This window comes from Miniopterus natalensis, chromosome 17 (assembly GCF_054644295.1).
Source record: "Miniopterus natalensis isolate mMinNat1 chromosome 17, mMinNat1.hap1, whole genome shotgun sequence".
Taxonomy (NCBI): Eukaryota; Metazoa; Chordata; class Mammalia; order Chiroptera; family Miniopteridae; genus Miniopterus; species Miniopterus natalensis.
The window spans coordinates 2,512,676-2,523,973 of record NC_142097.1 but is presented as its reverse complement, the minus strand read 5'-3'; the positions used below and the strand labels follow the sequence as shown (position 1 = coordinate 2,523,973).

General features: G+C 48.7%; 1 pseudogene; it reads left to right on the top strand.

Moving 5' to 3' along the window:
- The first annotated feature begins 4,061 nt into the window (after window positions 1-4,061).
- On the top strand, window positions 4,062-4,668 carry LOC107524559 (methyltransferase HEMK2 pseudogene; annotated as a pseudogene).
- Window positions 4,669-11,298: the final 6,630 nt, after the last annotated feature.

Sequence of the window (11,298 nt, the reverse complement as noted above, 5' to 3'; positions counted from 1 at the left end):
AGTTGAAAATTGCTAGTCTGTATCTTTATTTATTTAAAAAATTTATCTTTATTGTTGAAAGTATTACAAATGTCCCCTTTGTTCCCCCACTGATCCCCTCCCCCCTGTAGCCACACCCCCAGGCCTTCACCACACTATTGTCTGTGTCCATGGGTTATGCACATATGCATATAAGTTCTTAGGTTATCTCTTCCCACCCACCCACCAACCCCTGCCTTCCTTCTGAGATTCCTCAGTCTGTTCCGTGCTTCTGTGTCTCTGGATCTATTTTATTCATTGTTTATTTTGCCCATTAGATTCCACATGGGAGTGAGATCATGTGGTACTTGTCTTTCTCTGACTGGCTTATTTCACTTAGCATAATACTCTCCAGGTCCCTCCATGCTATCTCAAAGGCTAAGGGGTCCTTCATTTTACAGCTGCATAGTATTCCATGGTGTAAATGTCCAAGAAGATGCTTGATGTGATTTCAATCTTCTCGAACTTGTAGAGTCTTGTTTTGTGTCCTAACATGTGGTCTATCTTTGAGAACGTCCCATGTGCACTTGAGGAGAATGCGTACTCTGCAGCTCTGGGATGAAATATTCTGTAAATGTCAATTAAATCCATTTGATCTAGTGTGTCATTTAGAGTCACTATTTCCTCGTTGATTTTTTGTTTGGAAGATCTACCCAGTAAAGTCAGTGGGGTGTTCAAGTCCCCTGCTGTGACTGTATTGCTGTTGATCTCTCCTTTAAAGTCCTCCAGAAGGTTTTCTTTCAGCCTGTGTGAGTCTTTTGTTCTGAGTGGGTCTCTCGTACAGAGCATATATCTGGGTCTTGTTTTCTTATCCATTCAGCTACCTTATGTCCTTTGATTGGAGCATTTAATCCATTTACATTTAAGGTTATCATTGATAGGTCCTTATTTATTGCTATTTTAATTCTTTATGCCTATGTTTCTCATTCTATTTCAACTTATAACAGCAGTCCCTTTAACATTTCCTGCAATGCTGGTTTGGTGGTGATAAACTCCTTTAGCCTCTTTTAGTCTGGAAAGTTCTTTATTTCACCATCTATTTTGAACGATAGCCTTGCTGGATAGAGTAGTCTTGGTTTCAGATCCTTGTTTTGCATTACCTTGAATCCTTCATGCCATTCCCTTCTGGCCTGTAGACTTTCTGATGAGAGGTCAGCTGACAGCCTTATGGGAGCTCCTTTGTAGGTAATGGGTTGCTTTTCTCTTTCTGCCTTTAAGATTCTCTCTGTCTTGGATTCTTGGCATTTTAATTATGATGTGTCTGGACATGGGACTCTTTGGGTTCTTCTTGCTTGGGACTTTCTGTCCCTTCTGAACTTCTGTGACTTTTTCCTTGACCAAGTTGGGGAAGTTTTCTGCCATTATTTCTTCAAACAGGTTCTCTTTGCTTACTTTCTAGGCCTTCTGGCACTCCTGTGATGTGAATATTGTTATGTTTCATGTTGTTCCACAGCTCCCTTAAATTGTCCTCCTGTTTTTTAATTGTTTTTTCTTTTTGGTTTTCTGATTGAGTGATTTTTTTCCTACCCTGTCTTCTAATTCGCTTATCTGATCCTCAGCTTCCTCTCATCTGCTGTTTAGTCCTTCCAGTGTTTTTTGTTTTGTTTTGTTTTCTTTTTAATTTCTATTATTTATTCTTAATTTCCTTCATAGTTTCCATATCTTTTATCATGCTGTTGAGCATCCTTATGATCAGTATTCTGAACTCTATATCCGATAGATTGCTTATCTCCATTTCATTTAGTTCTTCTTCTGGAGAATTGTTTTGTTCTTTCATTTGGGGCTTGTTTTTTGGTCTCCCCATTTTGACTGCATGTTTGGATTTGTTTTTATGTATTAGGTAGATCTTCTAGGACTCCCAGTCTTTTGGAGGGTCTCTGGTGCAGGCAAATGTCAGATGCTGTTTGTGACTGGCCTTGAGCACCCTGTTTGAAGTTTTCCACACTCCACAGCTTGTGGTTCCCTCTGCAGGGCTCAGTGTGTTTGGACAGGACTGAGAGGTGCACCAAGGTCTGCTTTTCCAAGCCCTGGGTCCAGAAGCAAATCAGGCAAAGACTCAAAGCACCCAGAGGCTGATTGTTATTCAGTCTCTTGATGAGCCTCAGGCTGTAGAAACTCCACAGGATGGGGTGTGAGGTTTTTCTTCAGAGTGGGGCAGTTGCTTCCTCCCAAGCAAAAGATGCTTGGAGGGTAAATGTCTGTTCAGAAAGACGTCCTCTGTCGTATGGGGGAATGACTCAGCACAGGAATCTAGATGGCCGCCCTCTGAGCTCTATCCCCCAAGCCAACATCCCTAGATTCTTCTCACACAGCTCTAGTCCACTCTGTCCTCCCTCTGCTGGAGCCCAAGGTGAATGGCTGTACAGGAAACCTTGTGTATTGGCACTTTAAGAGGGGGCCTGCATTTCCAGCCATCTCTTCCTGGCAGACAGAACCCCTGCTTCTTTTCATAGCCAGAAGTTATGTGGACACCTTTCTCAGTTCTGGTGCTCTAGGATGGGAAGCCCAGTTGGGGGTTTAGACCCCAGAGTCCTCAGTGGGAACCCCCACAGCTGAGATCTCCCTCTGGACCTTCAGCTGCTGCCTGTGGGAGCCCAGCCAGCCCTCTTGTGTCTCCGCACTTCCTACCAGTCTCTGTGTGGTCTCCACTTTTCCTCCATGGTTATAAGGGTGCTTGCCAGCTCATCTTCAGTTGCAGTTGATTGTTCAGGATGGTTTTTCTATATTTTAGTTGTAATTCCAGTTTGGTCCTGGGAGAGTGTCAGTGTAGCTTCCACTGAATTTGCCACCATCTTGAAATCCCTCACTGGTCTGTAGCTTTAAAATATCAGGAGTCAAGGACCAGAATTTAAGGAAGAAAGAAAGAAAAAAGACCCTAACATCTCTTAAATGTCTACTATGTTCCAGGTATTTATATATATACATATATATATATATGTATATATATACATATATATATGTGTATATATATATATATACACTCATTTACTTCTTGTATCAATAGTTTCTGTGAGGTTATTATTTTTAAAAATATTTTTAATTGTGGTAAAATACACATAACATAAAATTAATCATCTTAAACATTTTAAATTTCAGGATTGTTAAGTATATTTACATTGTCCAATCAATCTCCAGAACTCTTCATGTTGCAAAACTGAAACTCTATAGTCACTACATAACAATTCCCACCCTGGCTGGTGTGACTCAGTGGTTAGAACGTGGGCCCATGCGCCAAAGTGTCTCGGGTTCAATTCCTGGTCAGGGGCACATACCTGGGTTGAAGTTTCCATCCCTGACCCTGGTCTGGGTGCGTGCAGGAGGCAACCAATTGATGTGTCTCTCTCACATTTTCTCTCTCTCTCTCTCTCCCTCCCTCCCTTCTACTCTCTCTAAAAATCAATGGGAAAGATATCCTGGAGTGAGGATTAACAATAAACAAACAAACAAACAAATAACAACTTCTCATTCTTCTACCCCAGCCCTGGACAATCACTGTTCTACTTTCTGTCTCTATGAATTTGATTACTGTGGGGCCCTCATATAAGTAGCTCATATGAATGGAATCATACAGTATTTGTCTTTTTTGTGACTGGCTTATTTCACTTAACATTATGTCTTCAATGTTCACAATGTTCCCATGTTGTGTGGCACATGTCAGAATTTCCTTCTTTTTACAGCTGAATAATATTCCACGGGATATATTGACCATATTGTGTTTATCCTTTCATTTACCAATGGATGCTTCCACCTTTTGGCTGTGAATAATGCTGCTATGAGAATAGGTGTACAAATATCTGCCTGAGTACCTGCTTTCAACCCTTTGGGGTACACACCCAGATGTGGAATTGCTGGGTCACGTGGTAACTCTTATTACAATGGAAGAACAAGCTAAAGAGAATACGTGACTTGCCCAAGGTCAACAAAGTAAGAAAGTAGCAGAGTCAGAATATAGCCCAAGTCCATTTAACTGAGCTTAAATTATATATGTTCTTTCTCCTGTTAAAAGATAAACTGAGATGTATTAAAAATTGTAAAAGTTGGGGATGGAGTGAAGGAAGATGGTGGGGCCAAGCTTCCCCACACCTACTGCATGGGCAGGTGGGCTCCAGTGCCTTCAGAGACGTGTAAGAGCCTGCTGAGGAGGCGGCGATGGCTGAGCTCATGGGAATGGGAATATGCCTTGAAGCAGGGCCAGGGTCTGGAGTGGTGTCTGCATTCCTAGCCTCTGTGACAGGTCCTCAGGTCTTGTACAAGTGCCCAGGGAGCAACCCTCGGGCAGCAGCTAGTACCCTGGAGACAGCAAGTTTACATACAACCTGTATTCACTGATTTGGTCAAAGGCTTGCTACCAAGACTGAAGAAGAAAAGTTGGTGCTCTGGTGTTTAATCCGCCCTATGTAGTGACTCCACCTGAAGAAGTAGGAAGTCACAGAGCAGAGGCAACTGGGGCTGGTGGCAGAGATGGTCACAAGGTCATGGACAGGTTCTTTCCACTGGTTCTAGGTCTTCTTTCTACTTGGCTATCATTAAAGAGTACAGTCCAGAAGAAATTTTAGAAACAATGAACATACACAGTCTACAAGGGACGACTACACTTTCCAGGCGAGCAGCCAAGAAACCCTGCCAGCCCTGAAGTCCAGCAAGTCCTAATATACAATGTGTGCTCTGTGTTATAGTGAATAGTAGATTACATTGAATATACATATGAATACATATTGCATTGCATATATGTAAATATATATTAAAGCTGAATGTATTCAGCATATTTTGAAACTGAGGTCATTTCTTTGTTAACAAGTAAAACTGTCAGGAATTTGTTACACAGGAAAAGGCGGGAGTAAGGCATTGTCATTTACCAAGGAGTCAAGCCTACAGGAGCATTTGTGTAAGTGCAAGTACGCACACAGATATATAATTTGCATTATATCTAAAAGGTATTTATATTATATATGAAAGGATATTAATTTCAGCATTTCCTATAATAGCAAAACAAGGAAGTCAACCCATTGTCCACCATTAAAGGAACTGGTAAAACAAATGACAGAATATCCACAACACTGAACATGAGTGACAGCCAGTCATTCAGTATGAGTCAGATCTGTATATACAGAACCCCAACTATTGAGTGGGGAAAAAAGCAAACTACAAAAGAGTATTATCCAATATGTCTATTTTTGAAAAACCAACAGAGCGAGTAGATTTGTGTGTAAATAAGAGTTTCAGAAGACACCAGGTGGGAATGGAGGAGCTTTCGCTCTTCGTGGGAGCATCCGCACAATGATCATGTGTTACTTGTATAATTTTAAAACGTTTTTTATTTAAAAATATTTTAAAATTTACTTTCACTTGCTTATTGTCTTCATTTTATTATTTAGAATGCCTTCCGCTTTCATTTTTCTCACTGGTAAGATTTTTTTCTACCTTTATCTTTTATCATATATTTCTGTCTTCTCCTTGAATATCTATTGTAAACTGCTATACATTTTTTTTTAGATCAGGAGAAGTGTATGTAAATAAACTTACCATTCTTAATCACATTTTTAAAAGCTTAAAAAAAATTTAAAAGTTTATTTGAGCAAAGATGTGTTGGAATCAAGCAGCACCGACCGGGGGTGATGCCGAGCCTCCGCCGCGCGGGGCCAGCGGGCGCGCTCGGAGCCGGGGCGGCCGAGGGCCGAGGGGTTTGGCGGCCGCTCTGCTCGCGCCCAGCCGGCTGCCTGGGCTCGGCGTCCTCAGGCTTTGATTTCTGACCTGGAGGCGTTCACAGGCGTGGGCCTTGGCTTGCTTAAGCGGGTGCTGAGGCGTCAGAACCGCCCCCATCTAGGGGCGCCCTTGTTTACTTGCGTTAACGCTCCGGTGAGCCACGGCCAGCGAACTGCCCTCTTTCCGCCCGCGGGCATGCGCCCCGAGTGGTCGGAAGCACCCCTGGTCCTTCGCGCCAGGCAGCCTCCCTTCCCAGCGAGGCCCACGTGAGGGTCGCTGAGGCCAGGTGCGCCGGCCAGTGCCAGGCGCGAGGCTGGGGGGTCTGGGGGTGCAGACCCCGCGCGGCACGGCCGGCCCGAGGGTGCGGGGAGCGCCCTTCGCTCCCGTTGTCTCCGGTGAGAAATGCGGGTGCAGGGGCAGCGTCTCAGGCAAAGGAAAGCCAGGCGACCCGGGGACCGGCGGCGGCGCGAAGATGCACAAACGACCGACGGGCGGGCCGAGGGCTGCGCCCTGCCGCCAGGCTGCCCCTTCTGCCCCGGCTCTGCCCGGCTCCTGCTCCGTCCGAGCGGCGCCCCCTTTAGTTTGGGAGGCGACGCAGCCGAGCGGCGGTCCGGCGCGGGGTCCCCCGCGCAGCCCCAGGCCCGGGAGAGACGCTGGCGGGGTCGGCGGGGTCGGCGGGGTCGGCGGGGTCGGCGGGGTCGGCGGGGGGCGGCCGGCGCCGGCGGGGGGCGCGCGCGTTGGGCGTGAGTCGGGGGCGCGGTGTTCCGACCCTTCGCCTCCCCGGAGCCCACGGGCGACACAGCCCGCCAGCGCCCCGGCCAGCCGCGGCGGGGTCCGCGGGGCTCCGAAAGCCCCCGCAGAAGCCGGTGCCGAAAGCCGGCGCGGTGCCCCTCGGGTGCCCCTGGGCGGGGCGCAGCGACGGGAAGGCGACCCCGCGCGGGCGGCTGGTAAACTCTGTTTCCTGATCTGGCCGCTGGTTATTCAAGGGCACCTAATTTATTTATATCTATATTTAAATATATCTTTATTGATTTCAGAGAAAGGAAGGGAGAGGGAGAGAGAGAACCGTCAGTGAGGAGAGTCGTTGATGGGCGCCCCCTGCACGCCCCCACCGGGGATGGAGCCCGCAGCCCGGGCGGGGCCCTGACCGGGAATCGAACCCCGACCTCCTGGATCCCAGGTCGGCACGCACCCGCTGAGCCACGGCCGGCCGGGCGAAGGCACTTCATTTATAAAAATTCATAGAGCCATACACTTATCATACGTGTGCTTTTCTGTTTGAATGGTAGACTCCAGTAAGAAGTTAAAGAAAGAAAGAGAAATAGCTGTCTGGGCCCACCCCAGAGTAATTAAATCAGAACAGGTGGGGCGGGACCTGGGTACTGGTATTTAAAAGCAACAAGCAAAACTTACCAGGTGATTCTAAAGTGAAGTCAAGGGTGAGAACTGCCGTGTCACGCCTAAATTTAGTAATCCCGCATGGCCCTGTGTGATGGTGGGAGGAAGTTGCTGGAGGAACTTCTGGGAAAGTTTTCTTATTCCCAAAAGGGTGCGGCACAGAGATTTGAGTGTGGGTGTTGTCATGAGGCAATGAGATGCTCGGGGCTGCTGCAGCCACCTGGTAGTCATGAAGGAAAAGCCCAGAAAAGCCCAGATGGCCGACTGACCTGGAGCCCACACATTGTTGAGCTGCTAAATTTCCAGTCCTGGCTGATCACTGGGAACACCCAGGGAATGCTTTAAAAATGCAAATGAACACCAAAAAGCCATGCAATCCAATTGAAAAATGGGCAAAGTACCTGACTAGACACTTCTCCAAAGAGGGCATACAGATAGACATATGAAAAAATCATCATCATCATTAATCATCAGAGATGCAAATTAAAACCACAATGAAATATGAGATATGACCTCACACCTGTCAGAATGCCTCTTATCAATAAGTCAAAGTATGAGTGAGGCTGTGGAGAAAGGGCACCCTCGTGCCCTCTTGGTAGGAATGCAGATTGGTGCAGCCACTGTGGAAAACAGTGTGGAGGTTTCTCGAAAAATTTAAATGGAACTGCCTTATGACCCAGTGATTCCACTTCTGGGAATATATCTGCAAAAACCCAAAACACTAATTTGAAAAAATGCACCCTTATGTTCATTGCACCATTATTTACAATAGCCAAGCTATGGAAGCAACCAAGTGCCCATCAATAGGTGAGTGGACAAAAAAGCTGTGGTGCATGTGTGCATGTATACAATGGAATATCACTTGATCATAAAAAAGAATTAGTTCTTACCATTTATGACAACATGGATGCACCGAGAGGGTATTATGCTCAGTGAAATAAGTCAGAGAAAGATAAATGCCATATGATTTCACTTATACTGTATGTGGAAGCTAAAGAACAGTATAAATGAACAAAAAAACCAGAAACAGACTCATAGAGACAGAGAACAAACTGATGGGGGTCTGGGTGAGAAAGGTGATGGGATTGAGAAACACAGTGTGGTAGTTACAAAGTAGTCCCAGGGATGTAAAGCACAGCACAGGGAATATAGGCAATGATAGTGTAATAACTCTGTATGCTGCCAGGTGGGTGCTGGAAATGTCAGGGAAACACTCTGTAAAGTATATGATTGTCTAACCACTATACTGTCCACCTGAAGCTAATACAGAATAAAATTGAATGTAAACTGTAATTGGAAAATAAATAAATAATAAAAATGCAAATGACCCAGAACTTTTAAAAAATCTTCTCAAGTGCAGTCTGCTTTTTGAGGTAGAAATGTCCATAAGTACTGCGTGGCTCTCTGACTTCCTGGGCCATGAAGCCTACGTTTCCAGCATGTTCTGTCACTTGGATCTTGATTCTGTCCCCACCTAAACTGCATTTTTTTACAGAGGGCTTACCTCCCACACCATAGTACCCCGTCCACTGCTGCCCGGGGCTCCTCCCTTGGTGAGCGTGTCCCTGAACGAAGGTAGAAATGCAGGCCTGCTCGGCTGAGCACACAGCTCAGGCTGCCCCAGGGGGACGGCTGCTCAGACTGGCCCTCACAAGCTTTGGGTCTCTGAGGAATGAAGGTTTTCCTCCCCTTTTCCAGACTGTGTTAAAATGTAGGTTTTTGTCGTTTTTCAGGTGTGGCAAGGCCAATAGATCAGGAGACAACTGCCTTTGAAAAGATCGTTTCTTACACAAAATTCCCAAGAGGAGGGGGCACTCCATGTCACTGGGGGCCACATGGAGAAGCCCCAGGGTCAGCCAGCGGGGAAGTGAGGGCAAGAGCCTTTAGTGTACCTTCCCGGGCAGGAAGGGAGGAGGCAGGGTGTGCAGGGTTAAGATGGCCCAGGGCCGGCCTGGTCGGCCGGGCGCTGGCTCCAGGTGGCCGGGCGCAGGGCTGACAGCTGCGTCCGAGGGCTCGTAGGGCAGGTATTGGGATGGGAACGCCCGGATGGTTGGTTTGCATATGATGGGTGCAGAGCTGTTTGTATCTTTAGGGTTGGCTAGCCCTGGGGGGGAGGGGGCAGTCCCTTCAGGGCCAGCAAGGCCCCCAAGATGTCAAAGTGTCACAAATACAGAACAGAAAGGCAAGCTTAACAGACCCCCTCTCTTTTATAAAGTGAGCACTGGATGCGCCATGACCTGCACCTGAGAGGGCAGTGAGTCCAGCCTTCTTTCCGAGGCACGAATGCAGGCAACCTTCTGGGAGCAGGGAGGCCAGAGACACGGGCACGGAGGTCGGGCAAGGGGAGGAGGAGGAGAGGGAGGCTGCCCAGGGCCAGGGCAGGGTGCCAGCATGCGGTAGGTGGTGAGCAGAACCGGCAGGGAGCTTTTCCTCACGGGAGCGGGTCGTACTCGGGGGGAGCAAGCGAGTAACACCCTGGCCGGGTGGCTCAGGTGGTCAGAGCATCGTCCGGAGACACCAAGGTTTCGGGTTTGGTCCCCGGTCAGGTCACATACAAGTAACCAGTAAGTGCATGAATGGGGGGAACAACAAGTCGATGTCTCTCTCTCCCCCTTTCTCAAATCAATAAATAAAAAAATTAAAAGAAAGCAAGTGACTAAAGATTAGTCTTCTACAAAGTAGAAACAAACTAAGTAGAGTATTCATGACGAGTTGGTAGCAGCATCAGCCAATGAAAATTCCCAGCAAGATGATTGTGGCATTCTGGAAACTGGGGTGTAGAGAAGGTAAAGAGATTTCAGCATGGAAACCTCAGGTCAGCCCGAAGAGGATGGCACTGACATTGCCCTGTGCGTGGCAACTGGGAGGGTTAATCGAGGTGACACTCGGCACAGCATATTCCCCGGAGGACAGAGGAGGGCGGACTGAATGCTGAAAACGCCTGCCACGAAGAGGGCCGGCCACAGCCACATGCCCTCGCGAAACCCGTCTTGGTTTCTAAAGCCAGAGTCCCTTTTCTAATCTCACAGCACATTTTCTTGCTTTGAAATTCAGAAATCAGCAGGCCTGGGGTGCATAGCTCAGGGAGGCCAAAGGGAAACTCAGTGGCTTCAGGGTGATGAAATGTAACCAAACACACTGAGTTAACAGAGTGGAAAAGTAACCAAGTAAACAGGCCCTGGCTCCAACAGTGGCCACAGGATGCTGGGCAATCAGTTCCCCGAGAGCAGAGCCTGGGGGCCGAGCCACGCGCGCAGTGGGAGCTGCCCTAGGGCTGCAGGGCGTGCTGCCAGAGTTAGCGTCCTTTTGGACTGGCTCTGTGTTGGTGTTACCTGCAGCTGGTCTGTGGCAAGTGGGGAGCCAGAGGTGCCCTCAAGGTTGCTGGGCCCCTGAATCTGCCTAGGTCGGTGGCTTCTGGCCAGGTCCCCCGCTTCCTTGTCTCACGGTTACTAAGCTCTCCCAGTGTGCTTCAGATGCCTCGTGGCACAGTGAGGCTGCCGGGCGTGGGAACCAGCTGCCCAGGAAGGGTCCCTCTTCTGGGCTGGAAACCTCCTTACCTCCAAGGTGTGTTGGGGGCCTTGCAATGACTCTCTGCTCCTCTTTTCCCCCTCACCTCATCTCCTACCCTTCCCAGGACTTTGCAGCTTTGGGTCCTTTTTCGTTGTGAGGGTCCTGAGTCCCCTGGCCAGCAGGCAGGAGGCTTCACCTGCTCTGCCTTGGTCAGGGCGGAGGCACTGGGGAGGAGTTGGAAGGAAAGAAGAGAAGGGAGGTGGGGTGAAAGTGGGAACGGGGGTGTCTGTGATGGACCACAGAAGCAGCAGGAAGGGGAGCCGGTCCTCTTTCCTGAAGTCTGGCTGGCCCGCGTTGAGCCTGGCCAACAGCGCAGGCAGGAGTGAGCGCTGCGGCTTTTCAGGCGGTGACACGGGCGCAGCTGCCACTTGGGCTCCTGGATGGCTCCTCTTCGGGCCACACGCACACTCTGAGAAGCCCGAGCTTCACCGAGAGGTCCTGGGGAAGGGGCCGTAGGTCGCCCTGTGACGGGCTCAGCCGAGCGCCCGGCTCACAGTAGGCGCCCACTGCCAGCCACCGCAGCCCAGCCAGGCCGGCCTTTGCTGCCCTGCCCAGTGCCCTCCTCAAGCGCCCTCCACGCGGGGGTAGCGGCTACCACAGGACAGAGAC